This window comes from Oncorhynchus tshawytscha, linkage group LG07 (genome assembly GCF_018296145.1).
Source record: "Oncorhynchus tshawytscha isolate Ot180627B linkage group LG07, Otsh_v2.0, whole genome shotgun sequence".
Classification (NCBI taxonomy): domain Eukaryota; kingdom Metazoa; phylum Chordata; class Actinopteri; order Salmoniformes; family Salmonidae; genus Oncorhynchus; species Oncorhynchus tshawytscha.
In genome coordinates, this window is record NC_056435.1 from 42,384,991 (window position 1) to 42,400,784 (window position 15,794).

Here is a 15,794-nt window from a genome sequence, read left to right on the forward strand (position 1 = left end):
TCAAAGACTCCAGCCACCCTAGTCATAGACTGTTCTCTCTGCTACTGCACGGCAAGCGGTACCGGAGCGCCAAGTCTAGGTCACAGAGGCTTCAAAACAGCTTCTACCCTCAAGCCATAAGACTCCTGAACAGCTAATCAAATGGCTGCTGCTACTCTCTGTTATTATCTATGCATAGCCACTTTAATAACTCTACCTACATGTACATAATTACATAAATGACCTTGACACCGGTGCCCCTGCAATTTGACACACTGACTCTGTACGGGTAACCCCTGTATATAGCCCCGCTATTGTTATTTACTGCTGCTCTTTAATTATTTGTTGTACTTATCTCTTCATTTTTTTGTATTTTCTTAAAACTGGATTGTTGGTTGAGGGCTTGTAAAGTAAGCATTTCACTGTACGGTCTACACTGGTTTTATTCGGAGCGTGTGACAAATACAATTTGATTTGTTCAGTTGCTTCAACCTGTTTCCAAAAAATGGCTGTCCTGCATTAGCTGGTTAAAGTGAGAATCATGTCAACACTGCAGAGCAGGCTGTGGAACGCTTGTGCGATGCTGAGCTGTGATTGGCCGTTGCTATAACAATGAGGGCGGGGTGAATGCGGTAGGGGGCGGAGAGAGAGATTGACGATAACACTCTTCTGTAGCGTTCCCTCTCTTCTCATAATCTCGAGTTAGCTTCTGTTTTTTTCTGTTTATTATTTTTCAGTCAGCAGGTCATTGCATGCAGGCGGACGGAGTGGCTGAGTCCTGCGCTGTCAGAGGGGGAGATTGGAGTGGTTGTCTCTTGCTACTACGCTCTTTCTATTTCTCTCTCTTGCTTGTGTTCTGCCTGCTACCATCGGAATAACATTCCTGCAGCTCTGGATTATCTGCCTAAAACACAGAATTACACTTTTACACACACACCTGGGAAATCTCTGGATACCGTAAACAGAAGGAGAGAGGCTTCTGTTTCCCTTCGCGGGCGACCTCTTCTCCCCTGTAAGTACAACTGCAGCTGCTCTCTCTCTCCCTCTCTGCAGCGGTGTGTAACGTTACTTCTCACGTTGTCTGTATCGCTTTCTCTCTATCTTTCATACCTATCTGTTTTACCGTTTGCAAATGGAAGCACTTTATGTATATAGTCCCCCCATTTGAAGGTGTCATAGGCATTTGGACAGTGTATTAAAGTAATCAAATCTTTGTTGTACCCATATTCCTAGCACGCAATGACTACACCAAACGTGTGAATCTACAAACTTGTTGGATGCATTTTTCAGTTTGTTTTGGTTTGTCTCACATTGTTGTGTCCAATAGAAGAGAATGGTAAATTGTTAATAAGAAAATATGTTTCTGAACACCTCTATATTAATGTGAAATGCCTCCATGATTATGGATATTGAGGAATAAATCGTGAAAATTGAATGAGTGAGAAAATGACACAGGCAGAAAGATCATACCCCCCCCCCTCAAAAAGTATGCCTGCTAATCTTTGTGTGTCTGTGTCTCTCTCTGTGTGTGTCATACACCCCCCTCCTAAAAAAATGCTAATCTCTCACCATTACCAATAACAGCGGAGGTTAATGTGCCGGTGTTCTTTTCTCACTCATCAATAGTCACGATTCATTCATGATTATCCATAATCAAATCAAATTGTATTGGTCACATACACGTGTTTAGCAGATGTTATTGCAGGTGTAGCGAAATGCGTGTTCCAACAGTGCAGCAATATCTAACAAGTAATCACGGTAACACACACATTAACGTAGCATGTCTTGGGGATATGATCAAATATGAGAATACACTCAAATAAAAGGTGACATTCTGTAGTGTCGCTACATTTGATCTCAAATCCCAAATGCTATATTTAAATTAAAAGTTTTAGCTTGAGGTTTCTACAGATCTGCCAACCCTGGCTCGGTAAGGCCTTGCCCTGTGTCCTTTGCAGTGACACATATTCACCTCTGGCACTCTTGCACAATTTATTTTATTATAATTATTATATATATTTTTTAAATAATTGCCAGCTTGGTTCTCCAAAGACACTAGGCTAAAGATAGCTGTTTAAGAGCTAGTTAAAAACACGGTCTCACAATGAGAGTGAAGATGGAATCACTGAGAAAGAAACAGGGAGCGTAAAGGTGTGTGTACAGGTGTAGGATCTTAATTTAATCACCCTGTTGCAGAACACTTCCTAATATTGAGTTGTACCTACTACCATACCCTATTCAAAGACACTAAAATCTTTTTTCTTGCCCATTTTTCTTGCCCTTTTTTTCTTGCACACATACACAATCCATATCTCAATTGTCTCAAGGTTTACAAATCCTTCTTTAACCTGTCTCCTTCCCTTCATGTACACTGATTTGAAGTGGATTTAACAAGTGACCTCAATAAGGGATCACAGCTTTCACCTGGATTCACCTGAATTCACCTGGTCAGTCTATGTCATGGAAAGTGTTGCCAGTTATTCTGCGCTCTGGCACACTCAGACTAGAGTGCTCTGAAATCAGAGTAGATAGCCAGAGTAAATTTACAAACACACCCTTAGATTGACACACATGTGCGTTAATCCTTAACAGTCTATTAGACATATTGTACTTTTCTTAAATGTTGTTTTGTATTTGACTAAAACAAGCAGACAACAACAAAATTGCTTTTGAAAATGTAAACTATTTGTTGTGAGCCAATGGGGTAACCTAGGTAACAACAGGTTGTTTTCTAATACCGACTGGGATTATCGCAATTATGCATCACCTAATCAACATAGAACCTCCCTTTTTTTTCTTTAAAAAAAATATATATTTTGAATATTCATCAGTGTGTTGTGTGGAAGCTCTGTGGCAGCAGACTGTCAGCAGGGCAGAGGGAGACAGACTGAGATAAACAGACAGACAACTATTAATAACTCGAACAGCCTTTATCAGCACTGTTTGCATTATGTTGTTTCATTACCATAATTCAAATAAAGGTTAAATAAATAAAAAATGTGTACACTATCATGAAGACTGAGGGACTAGAGTAGTGCACATGTTATTTCCTTAAGTTTCTAACTGTAGTTATATCATCAAACAAGAACTAGTATGCTTATACAAACGTACTTGCATTTTTTTAAATGAAATTAATTATAAAATGACATGTATACTTTTGTTAATCCCTTTGAGGCTTTGTCTTCATTCAGCTTTGACTTAACTATACTATATAAAAATCTAAACGCAACATGCAACAATTTCAAAGATATGACTTAGTTGCAGTTCTTATAAGGAAATCAGTCAATTTAAATTAATTAGGCCCTAATCTATGGATTTCACATGACTGGGCAGGGGTGCAGCCATGTGTGGGCCTTGGAGGGCACAGGCCCACCCACTGGGGAGCCAGGCCCACCCAATCAGAATGAGTTCCTCTTCAAAAAAGGGCTTTATTACAGACAAAAATATTCCTCAGCACCCTTGGGATCTTTCATTTCAGCTCATGAAACATGGGACCAACACTTTACATGTTGCGTTTATATTATTGTTCAATATATATTCAGATCCTCTTTTTTGTTGCAGCCACATTTCTCCACCACATAACTTTTTAGAAAACAAAGACAAGCACAAGAGACAACCATTTTAATAAGCCATTATCAATCATCTGCTAACAGAGGTCACATACACAGAAAAACATTTGATAAACAATGTTATTCTTACAAACAACGGCCTCTAGTCTTATGTCGAGTGCTTCCTTGGGAACAGGTCAAAAGTACTAAGTAGGATGGGTAAGTACACCAATATGAACATACTGTACATTTGGATAGAAAAACACATACTAGCTAGCTAACAACAACTATCTACTTCCTGTTTTGTCTTCTTCTGCTGTAGTGACTGCTTATTTACTACCAACATCAACTAGTAAAATAATTACCTGATTACTATTGACAAGCCTGTGTGTACTAAAGAGTTAGTGTTTTTAATTCTTATTTACAACCAACATCAAGTAGTTAAAATCTCTACCTGAGTACTACTTTACTACTGGAAACACTGTTTTACTACTGAACACAAACCTTTAATTGTGTATCTGAGTAGTGCATAAACTACACAATCCCTACAAGTCTCTACATAGCCACTACTGCACAAAATATGTTTTGTCTAGTATTTCAGTAGTTGTTTTTCATTACGTAGGAGAGAAATACAATACTGTGGAAGGGAAGAGAGAAGACAACTGTTCTTGAGAAAATATATATTTATTTGGCTGAGGACACTTTGATACTCTTAGTTTGACCGTAGCTTCTGTTTGCGTCTTTAGTTGACACAATGTAAAAGCCATTTTCCTTGGTAAAGATACACTGCCTCACAGAGACGATAAGACACATTCCTCTGTACCTCATGTAGAAGGGGTCTGCTTGTTTCTGCCAGCTTACGCTCAATCGTCTTAGCCCTGAGACCTGTAGTGGCGGTCACTCATCGACCATGATATGAGTAGTGGTGATTTTCTGCTCTCTGAGGCACGGATGTGTGGGCAAAAGGTCAGCATCAACCTTTCTGGCCTTATATATATATATACAGTGCCTTGCGAAAGTATTCGCCCCCCTTGAACTTTGCGACCTTTTGCCACATTTCAGGCTTCAAACATAAAGATATAAAACTGTATTTTTTTGTGAAGAATCAACAACAAGTGGGACACAATCATGAAGTGGAAAGACATTTATTGGATATTTCAAACTTTTTTAACAAATCAAAAACTGAAAAATTGGGCGTGCAAAATTATTCAGCCCCTTTACTTTCAGTGCAGCAAACTCTCTCCAGAAGTTCAGTGAGGATCTCTGAATGATCCAATGTTGACCTGAATTACTAATGATGATAAATACAATCCACGTGTGTGTAATCAAGTCTCCGTATAAATGCACCTGCACTGTGATAGTCTCAGAGGTCCGTTAAAAGCGCAGAGAGCATCATGAAGAACAAGGAACACACCAGGCAGGGCCGAGATGTGTGTCATGTGTTGAGTGATTGAATTTACCTGTGTTATCCTGTTATTGCATTAAGGTGTGTACTTACTCCATGTTAGTGAGTTAGTGTAGTGTGTATGATGCCAGGGCTGTAGGGTTAAGTGTAATTTTTAAACAATCAGTATACATTGTGTGCAAATGAAATAAGGAGGTAAGGCAATAAATAGGCCATAGTGGTGACGTAATTACAATTCAGAATTTAAAACACTGGAGTGATATGTGCAGATGAGGATGTGCACGTAGAAATACTGGTGTGCAAAAGAGCAGAAAAACAAATATAAGGGATGAGGTAGGTAGTTGGTTGGATGGGCTATTTACAGATGGACTGTGTACAGCTGCAGCGATCGGTAAGCTGCTTTGACAGCTGACGCTTGAAGTTAGTGAGGGAGATATAAGTCTCCAACTTGAGTGATTTTTTGCAATTCGTTCCATTCATTGGCAGCAGAGAACTGGAAGAAAAGGCGGCCAAAAGAGGTGTTGGCTTTGACCAGTGAAATATACCTACTGGAGCATGTGCTGCCAGTGGGTGTTGCTATGGTGACCAGTGAGCTGAGATAAGGCGGAGCTTTACCTAGCAAAGACTTATAGATTACCTGGAGCCAGTGGGTTTGGTGACGAATATGTAGCGAGGACCAGCCAACGAGAGCGTACAGGTCACGGGGGTGGGTAGTATATGGGGCTTTGGTGACAAAACGGAAAGATTTTGACCCCCTCATCGGTTTGACCATCCGCATTGATTCGTGATTGTGGGAACGACGGATGGAGAGGAAATTCGATTTCACTAGCACGTCCAGGGATTCCACCTCGCCTCCGAGTCATCCAGGAAGTCCCCGACGGTCCCATGACCGAGAGCACCCGAGATTTCCCGACCTTCCTCGAGAGTCACCGAGGATGGCCAAGGCACTGTTTCCCAGGCCCAGGCAAATAAGCAGGGCTGGGCTGTCGCCAGCGGAACGGCAACACCGGATCAGAACAAGGAGCTGTCTGTATTGCGGGGCTTTTGGTAATTTTGTGTCCTCGTGCCTGGAAAAAAGACCAGGCTCACCGATAAGAGCGAGTACTCTGGTGGCCATATGGGGAACTCTTTTCCTTCCCTTACTCGCACCATTTTTCATGTCATTCTGCTGTGGGGAAACCAGTCCAAATCACTCCGGGGCCGATGAGAGCTTTTTGAATGCCATGCTGGCTTCCGAGCTGAACATCCCCACTCAGCCCCTCTCCATTCTCGTGGATATTAGAGTGTTGGTTGGACACTCTATAAGTAGGGCCCCCCCCCCCATTCTGATGGCAACACCGCCATCTTGGCCGTGGCGGATCGCTTTTCCAAGGCCGTCCACTTCATTCCTTTCCCCAAGTTACCCTCTGCCAAGGAGACGGCCCAGCTCATGGTGCAGCACATCTTCCGGGCCCATGGGCATGGTCTCCGAATGCGGCCCTCAGTTCTCATCCCGGTTCTGGAAGGCGTTCTACACCCTCATTGGGTTGTCGGCCAGCCTGTCTTCCGGGTTCTACCGCCAGTCTAACAGCCAGTCGGAGCGAGCCAACCAGGACCTCAAGACCACCCTGTGCTGCCTGTTCTCCTCCAATCCCACCACCTGGAGCCAGCAGCTGGTGTGGGTGGAATATGCCTGCATCACCCTTCCCTGCTCTGCCATGGGCCTATCACCGTTTGAGTGTTCCCTGGGGTATCAGCCCCCGCTCTTCCCTGAGCAAGAGGAAGTCGGCATACCTTCTGCCCAGATGTTTGTCCGCCTTTGTCATCGTACATGGAGGAAAGCCCGGTCGGCACTCCTCAAGACCACCTCCAAGTATCGACGACAAGTGGATCGCCATCGGACCCCAGCTCCCCAGTATTGTCTCGGGCAGAAGGCATGGCTATCCACCCGGGATCTGCCCCTCCGGGTGGAAATCCTGCAAACTGTCCCCCCGGTTTATCGGCCCGTTCCCCATTCCCAAGATCATTAGCCCCTCTGCTGTTCGTCTTCTGTTGCCCGGTACCCTTCGTATACATCCCACCTTTCATGTGTCCAGAGTCAAACCCATATCTCACAGCCCTTTGTCTCCCCTTTCCATGCCCACTACTCTCCCCCGTCTCATCAACGGCCAACTGGCTTACACAGTGAGGAGTCTACTGAAGGTTCGACCTCGGGGCAGGGGATTCTATTACCTGGTTGACTGGGAGGGTTATGTCCCGGAGGAGAGGTCCTGGGTTCCGCCAGGAACATCCTGGACCCAGGCCTCATTGCGGACTTTCAGCACTGACACCCCGGTCAACCAGGTATGCGCCCAGGTAGGACACCAGGTGGCACCCCTAGAGAGGGGGTACTGTCACACCCTGATCTGTTTCACCTGTTTTTGTCATTGTATTCACCCCCCTCCAGGTGTCGCCCATTTTCCCCATTATCCACTGTGTGTTTATACTTGTGCTCTCTGTTCGTCTGTTGCCAGTTCGTCTTGTTTGTTCAAGTCAACCAGCATTTTGTGTCTCAGCTCCTGTTTTTACCATACTCTCTTTTCTCACCCTCCTGGTTTTGACCCTTGCCTGTCCTGACTCCGAGCCCGCATGCCTGACCACTCTGCCTGCCCCTGAGCCTGCCTGCCAACCTGTACCTGTGCCCCCCCTCTGGATTACCGACCTCTGCCTTACCCTGACTCTGAGCCTGCCTTCTACCCGGTACCGTTTCCACACCTCTGGTTTACTGACCCCTGCCTGCATTGACCTGTCTATTGCCTGCCCCTGTTGGAATATTACACTATTGTTTATTCGATGTGGTCTGCATCTGGTTCTTACCTTCCTACCTGATAAGATGTTGCATCTTGAGGAGGACCATTTCAACTTTGGAAAGTGATACACTGTGGCAGGACGCTGTCAGTGCATGGAGCCAGTGCATCAGGATACAGATATAGTTTTTCATTTTCTAGCTCAGAATATACAGTATTTTTCATAATCACAGTGTAATTTTAAAGGCATGTGCTGTTCTCCTACTTTGCGGCAGCTAAGCGACAAATCAGAGAAGAGAATCGACAGGAAGATAGACGTCATCCTAAGCTCATGTGAGTCTGCTCCGCTCTGCTCACTTATCATGGTTCTGCATCTGGTCTCTTTCAATGGGGCCCCATCAAACACTTCACCCTTTGCAGCAGAACTTCATGTCATTGACCAGTATGTCCACAGCTCAGGTCCCCCAACCACCCAGTCAGACCGAGGGAAACTGATTGTAGGCTTGTATAGAATTCTCCCATGGCCTTCGAACATGACATATCTGGACACACCCATGAAACTGCCAATAGACCCACGTCCAGATCTTCCATGGCCAGTCATCCTCTAGGGGAAGGAAACACAGAGGAGAGGCACAGGCCCATGCACAGCACCCCAATGAGTACTGACTTTAATAAGGAGGGCCGCTTCTATGAAGGTGATGGCCTGAAGACCAAGTTGGCTATGTTTGAGGGGAAGGAGGATTGGGGGTCATTCATGATTCCTTTTGAATGTCTAGCACTGAAATACTACTGGAACTCAGAGAAACTTGACAGGCTGCACGAGTGCCTGAGGGGTCATTCCATCTGTTTTGTGTGCTCCCTCCCACAGTACGTTAGGGAGGACAACGACCAGCTGGTCACGCACCTGCAGACCAGGTTTGGTCAGAAGGAACCACCCACGACTGTGAGGAGGAAACTGGGGGAGATTAGGCAGGGTATGGAGACATCTGCTGAGTTTGCAGAGGAGGTCAATTGCCTGGTTTCTCTTGCCTATCCTGGGGTTAGCTTGGTGCCTCAGGATCAGCTTGCCGCTGACGCTTTCCTTAATGGACTCAAAAAACAAAAGGTGGCATACCAGGTGATAAACTGTGACCCTGGCTCAAGCACAGCAACTCGTGGAGGTGCATGAGCACAACTTAAAGGCAACTGTTGGTCGTGACAGCAAATCAAGGCACAGGGCTCGAAGCCTATCGTGGTCTGACTCAGACAAACAACCAGTGACATACATGGTTCAAGGGCCCACATAAGTTTGAGTTTCTACTGGAAGAAATTAAAATGTTACGGGTGGAGCTGAGAAGCCTCGAACACCCCCCCTGCACCCCCTAAGTCTGTCATGTCCGGCCCCATCAGCTACCTAGAGCTGTCTACTGAGCGGGGGAGAAGGAGGTCCGGCCAAGGCGGAGTCACGTTCCAGTCCCCAAGTCCAAACAAAGGTGCCAAAACCACCTGCTTCCAGTGTCGGGAGGGGCATTTCAGAAGACAATGCTCAAGGTCTCCTAGCCCCACCCCATCCAGAACTCTAGACAGACGCCCAACTCCAGACCTCACCACCATGAACAAGTCCCGAGAATAGGGCGAGCTGCTATCCGAGGCCCAAGCCTTCAGATCCCAGTCTAAGTTAATGGGGTTGATCAATTTGCACGCTGGGTTGAGGCCTACCCACTCCCAGACCAAGGTACAGAGAGCACAGCAAAAGGAAGGAAAGGCCCCTTTGTCATCGGTGCATGTTTTGGACCAGTCCTGTACGAAATCAGTGGTCTGCGAGGAAAGAAGGTCCTCCAACATGACCACCTGTCTCCATACACTGGGGAGGTGGTCCCAGGATGGATGAAACGACTCAGACATCAGGTCACCATACAACACCAGAGTACCTCAACTGAACCCACACAAAGCCTAGACACCCCTGACAACCAAGACCCAATTTCCACAGCTGTGGAACAGAGTGAAAATGACTGTGAGGAGGGACAAACTTCAAAAAGAAAAAGCTCTGACCGGCTGCACGCAGTCGCTGCGTGCTGAAGAAAACACAAACACCATCAGCCAAGAATAAAACGCAGAGGGCGAGTAGTCCACTTGTTATCAGGACTGACACATTGGAAAAAAACAAGCAAACAAGCAAATATTGACTCTAGTTACTGATGTTTTTCAGTGAAAGGGAACTGTTACAGTCATCCTGAAAAGTGAAGTTGTGAAAAGGACATTAACACTCACCTTTAGTTTACTGAACAAGGTAGTCACTTGTTCAGTAAAAAAAAGAGAGAAAAGAGGTACTTACCTTGTTTGCTGTTACTACTGATGACACTCAAATGTTTGAAATGCATTTAACTTTGCATTTAACTTTTACCAGTATGTTTGTTCATAGTGGGGAAAATTGTTAGTTATTGTGGGTGCCCAAGGGACTCTGCACTGCTGGAGGGGGGTGGTGTTGTAAGTGAAGATCCCGCCTACATAGTTATTGTATGAGTGATGGCTTACCAGCCAATCATGTAAGAGTTATTCAGGTATATTTGTTGCGCACCGGTTTAAGTGTCTTGACATATTTCCCCATCATGGAACCAAGCTAGTTCTTGTGTTGGAGCTAGTTGGTCTAGTGCATTATATTATTTACAAGTTGGTAATAAAACGCCCAAAGAGAGAATGTTGTTGTGGCCTTCTTTCCACGCCTCCAAACAACGAGTAGTTGACAGGGGTCCAGGATCATTGATCGAACTACAGTACAGTAGCTAGCTACCATTAGCCAACAACTGTGGTAAAGCAACAGGAGACGGCTGATCAAATCCACGTAGGACATACAACAATATATAGGCTATGCTCAGAACGTTCAATTTATCGAATCAGTTATTGTTTTCGTGCTCAAACTGTGACCAACACCTGTCAAACTCAGACATTTTTCTCAAAACACAGGGATGCAGATTCGCACGGGACTAGTATTAATGGCGCCGGAGGAGATGGCTGCCGTTTTATGGTCCCCTAACCAATTGTGCTATTGTGTGTGTTTTTTTTTCACAGTATTTGTAACTGATTTTGTACATGATGTTTCTGCCACCGTCTCTAATAACCGAAAAGAGCTTCGAGATATCAAGACAGCGATTACTCACCGCGTACTGGAAGAGTTGGCCACAAATTTTCTTCACACACCCGAAAAGGCCCTCATCCCTGTCATTCGCAGGAGAAAGAGACTGAGATATCGGGGACGTAGGTCGGGGTGCCTTGTAAGGATCTGAAGGCGAGTGGGTAATCTGCCTTTAACCATTGGTCCTATTAGCCAACGTACAATCATTGGATAATAAAATAGACAAACTACGATCACGTATAATCCTACCAACAGGACATAAAAAACTGTAATATCTTATGTTTCACCGAGTCGTGGCTGAACGACGACATGAATAACATACAGCTGGCAGGTTTTTATTCTGTATCGGCAGGATAGAACAGCTGCCTCTGGTAAGACAAGGGGTGGCGGTCTATGTATATTTGTAAACAACAGCTGGTGCACAACATCTAATGAAGGTTTTGCTCACCTGAGGTAGAGTATCTCACGATAAGCTGTAGACCACACTATTTACCAAGAGTTTATCTATATTGTTCGTAGCTGTCTATTTACCACCACAAACCGATGCTGGCACTAAGACCACGCTCAATGAGCTGTATACCGCCATAAGCAAACAGGAAAACGCTCATCCAGAGGCAACGCTCCTAGTGGCCGGGGACTTTAATGCAGGGAAGCTTAAATCCGTTTTACCTCATTTCTACCAGCATGTTAAATGTGAAACCAGAGGGGAAAAACTCTAAACTCTAGACCACACACAGAGACGTGTACAAAGCTCTCCTTTACCCTCCATTTGGGAAATCTGACCATAATTCTATCCTCCTGATTCCTGCTTACAAGCAAAAACTAAAGCAGGAAGCACCAGTGACACGTTCAATAAAAAAAGTGGTCAGATGAAGCAGAAGCTACAGGACTGTTTTGCTAGCACAGACTGGAATTTGTTCCAGGATTCTTCCGATGGCATCAGTCACTGGCTTCATCAATAAATGCATAAGATGACGTCGTCCCCACAGTGACTGTATGTACATACCCCAACCAGAAGCCATGGATTACAGGCTGCAGCTTTCAATGAGCGGGACTTAACCCCGACGCTTATAAGAAATTCCGCTATGCCTTCTGATGAACCATCAATCAGGCAAAGCATCAATACATGACTAAGATTGAATCGCACTCCACCAGCTCAGACGCTCGTCAGATGTGGCAGGGCTTGCAAACTATTACAGACTACAAAGGGAAGACCTCTAAACAGGTCAACATTCACAAGGCCGCAGGGCCAGCCGGATTACCAGGACTTGTACTCCGAGCATGCGCTGACCAACTGACAAGTGTCTTCACTGACATTTTCAACCTGCCCCTGACTGAGTCTGTAATACCAACATGTTTCAAGTAGAGGTCGACCGATTAATCGGAATGGCCGATTTAATTAGGGCCGATTTCAAGTTTTTATATCAATCGAAAATCTGTATTTTTGGACACCGATTTGGCCGATTAAAAAAAACAAACATTTTTTAAAAATTGTATAAATTTTTATCCACCTTTTAACTAGGCAAGTCAGTTAAGAACACATTCTTATTTTCAATGACTGCCTAGCAACGGTGGGTTAACTGCCTTGTTCAGGGGCAGAGCGACAGATTTTTACCTTGTCAGCTTGGGGATTCAATCTTGCAACCTTACAGTTAACTAGTCCAACACTGTAACCACCTGCCTCTCATTGCACTCCACGAGGAGCCTGCCTGTTACGCGAATGCAGTAAGAAGCCAAGGTAAGTTGCTAGTTAGCATTAAACTTATCTTATAAAAAACAATCATAATCACTAGTTTAACTACACATGGTTGATGATATTACTAGTTTATCTAGCGTGTCCTGCATTTCATATTATCGATGCGGTGAGCATTTGCGAAAAAGGTTGTTGCTCCAACGTGTACCTAACCATAAACATCAATGCCTTTCTTAAAATCAATACACAAGTATACATTTTTAAACCTGCTTATTTAGTTAATATTGCCTGCTAACATGAATTTCTTTTAACTAGGTAAATTGTGTCACTTCTCTTGCAACAGAGTCAGGGTATATGCAGCTGTTTGGGCCAACTAGCTCGATGCGAACTGTGTGACGACTATTTCTTCCTAACAAAGACAACCAACTTCGCCAAACGGGGAATGATTTAACAAAAGCGCATTTGCGAAAAAAGCACAATCGTTGCACGACTGTACCTAACCATAAACATCTATGCCTTTCTTAAAATCAATACAGAAAGTATATATTTTTAAACCTGCATATTTAGCTAAAATAAATCCAGGTTAGCAGGCAATATTAACCAAGTGAAATTGTGTCACTTTTCTTGCTTTAATTGCACGCAGAGTCAGGGTATATGCAACAGTTTGGGCCGCCTGGCTTGTTGCGAACTAATTTGCCAGAATTTTATGTAATTATGACATAACATTGAAGGTTGTGCAATGTAACAGCAATATTTAGACTTAGGGATGCCACCCGTTAGATAAAATACGGAACGGTTTCGTATTTCACTGAAATAATAAACGTTTTTGTGGAGCGATGGGTAACGATGCTTCGAGGGTGGCTGTTGTTGACGTGTTCCTGGTTCGAACCCAGGTAGGGGTGAGGAGAGGGACGGAAGCTATACTGTTACACTGGCAATACTAAAGTGCCTATCAGAAAATCCAATAGTCAAAGGTATATGAAATACAAATGGTATAGAGAGAAATAGTCCTATAAATACTATATAACTACATCCTAAACCTCTTACCTTGGAATATTGAAGTCTCATGTTAAAAGGAACCAGCAGCTTTCATATGTTCTCATGTTCTGAGCAAGGAACTTAAATGTTAGCTTTTTTACATGGCACATATTGCACTTTTACTTTCTTCTTCAACATTTTGTTTTTGCATTATTTAAAAATAAGTGTTCATTCAGAATTGTTGTAATTGTCATTATTACAAATAAATAAATAAAAATCAACCGATTTTTAATCGGTCTCTGCTTTTTTTGGTATCGGTATCGGAGTTGAAAAATCATAATTGGTCGACCTCTAGTTTCAAGCAGACCACCATAGTCCCTGTGCCCAAGAACACTAAGGTAGCTTGCCTAAATGACTACCAACCCGTAGCACTCACGTCTGTAGCCATGAAGTGCTTTGAAAGGCTGGTCATGGCTCACATCAACACCATTATCCCTGAAACACTAGACCCACTCCAATTTGCATACCGCCCCAACAGATCCACAGATGAGGCAATCTCTATTGCACTCCACACTGCCCTTTCCCACAGAAGGAACACATATATGAGAGTGCTATTCATTGATTACAGCTCAGCGTTCAACACCATAGTGCCCTCAAAGCTCATCAATAAGCTAAGGACCCTGGGACTAAACACTTCCCTCTACAAGTGGATCCTGGACTTCGTGACGGGACGCCCCCAGGTAGTAAGGGTAGGTAACAACACATCCGCCACGCTGATCCTCAACACGGAGGCCTCCCAGGGGTGCTTGCTCAGCCCCCTCCTGTACTCCATGTTCATTCATGACTGCATGGCCAGGCACTACTCCAACATCATTAAGTTTGCCGATGACGCAACAGTGGAAGGCCTGATTACTGACAACGATGCGACAGCCTATAGGGAGGAGGTCAGAGACCTGGCCATGTGGTGCCAAGATAACAACCTCTTCCCTCAACATGATCAAGACAAAGGAGATGATTGTGGACTACAGGAAAAGGAGGACCGAGCACACCCCCATTCTCATCGACGGGGCTGTAGTGGAGCATATTGAGAGCTTTAAGTTCCTTGGTGTCCACATCACCAACAAACTATCATGGTCCAAACACACCAAGACGGCTGTAAAGAGGGCACGACAAAGCCTATTCCCCCTCTGGAGACTATGAAGATTTGGCATGGGTCCTCAGATTCTCAAAAAGTTCTACCACTGCACCATCGAGAGCATCCTGACTGGTTGTATGGTATGGCCTGGTATGGCAACTGCTCTGCCTCCGACCGCAAGGCACTACAGAGGGTAGTGCGTGTGTGTTTTGTCAGTGTGTGGTTCCGCTTATACAGGACTATTAAAGGCCCAGTGCACTACTTTAATGACCCCCCCCCTTACTTCCTGCGGCTATGACTGTACATTATGTAAATAACATTTATCTTAACCATAACTTGACCTCAGCAGCAGATTAAATATGTCCTGATTCTCCACTCTTCCTTTAGATATCTAGCTCACTGAGATACCTTCCAAAGGTTATGTGTAGAGACAAAACAGACATTATCATTCAATAACTGTGCAGGGGTGTTTACTGTAAGTACAGACAGAGGAAAGTGCCCAGCCTGCTCTGTTTTCTGTATATATGCCAAAATCACCTGTGTGAGTGAGTACAGTACATAGTAATTGACACTCTGCAATCATACACTCTCCAGCACACTTAGTTCAACACAGCCAAGGTCGACATCTGATGTTCCAGGTACAATCACATCACATGCACCTGCATAAGCACATTAACAAGCATACACACACACACACACTTCTTTTTTTACAATATACACTTGCAAACACTGAGTGCACACAAAGACTTTGTAATTGCAAGCACAATGTCATATTATGACTACAACCAAAAGGAAAATGACCAAACAAGATAAGAATGCATAACATAAATGTCCTATTACATAAAGCTGCACAGCCAAGCCTGGAACACAATGGAGCACTCTAATGTTGACCCAGCAGAGTGAGATATTTGTTTTTCACTTAGGCCCATGATGTACAGTCAGCCTTCTGTTCAGAGAGAGATGCACTCACCAGACACACACACACACCGAAGATGGAGAGACCGAGAGGGGGGACAAGACAGAGCCCAAAGAAAGGAGCATTTGTTGTCTTACGAGTCATCTCTCTACTGCTGGCGAGGAAAAATACAAAAGGTTATCTTTATTATTGTCTCACCACAGATGAGGAGAGAGGGATGGATGGAGGAGGGACAGGTCAGGGGAAAACTCCCACCATGCATG

General features: G+C 44.3%; 1 protein-coding gene across 2 annotated transcripts in view; it reads left to right on the top strand.

Annotated features, from left to right (window-relative positions):
* The first annotated feature begins 623 nt into the window (after window positions 1-623).
* Window positions 624-15,794, top strand: part of cdk18 (cyclin dependent kinase 18) — a 46,283-nt gene continuing 31,112 nt past the window's right edge. Inside the window, exons 1-2 of one of the 2 annotated variants that reach the window (XM_042324438.1) lie at window positions 624-991; window positions 15,735-15,794. The gene's annotated coding sequence lies outside the window, so the exon portion shown is untranslated. The remainder of the gene's footprint in view (window positions 992-15,734) is intronic. The other variant, XM_042324437.1, reaches the window with a different exon arrangement.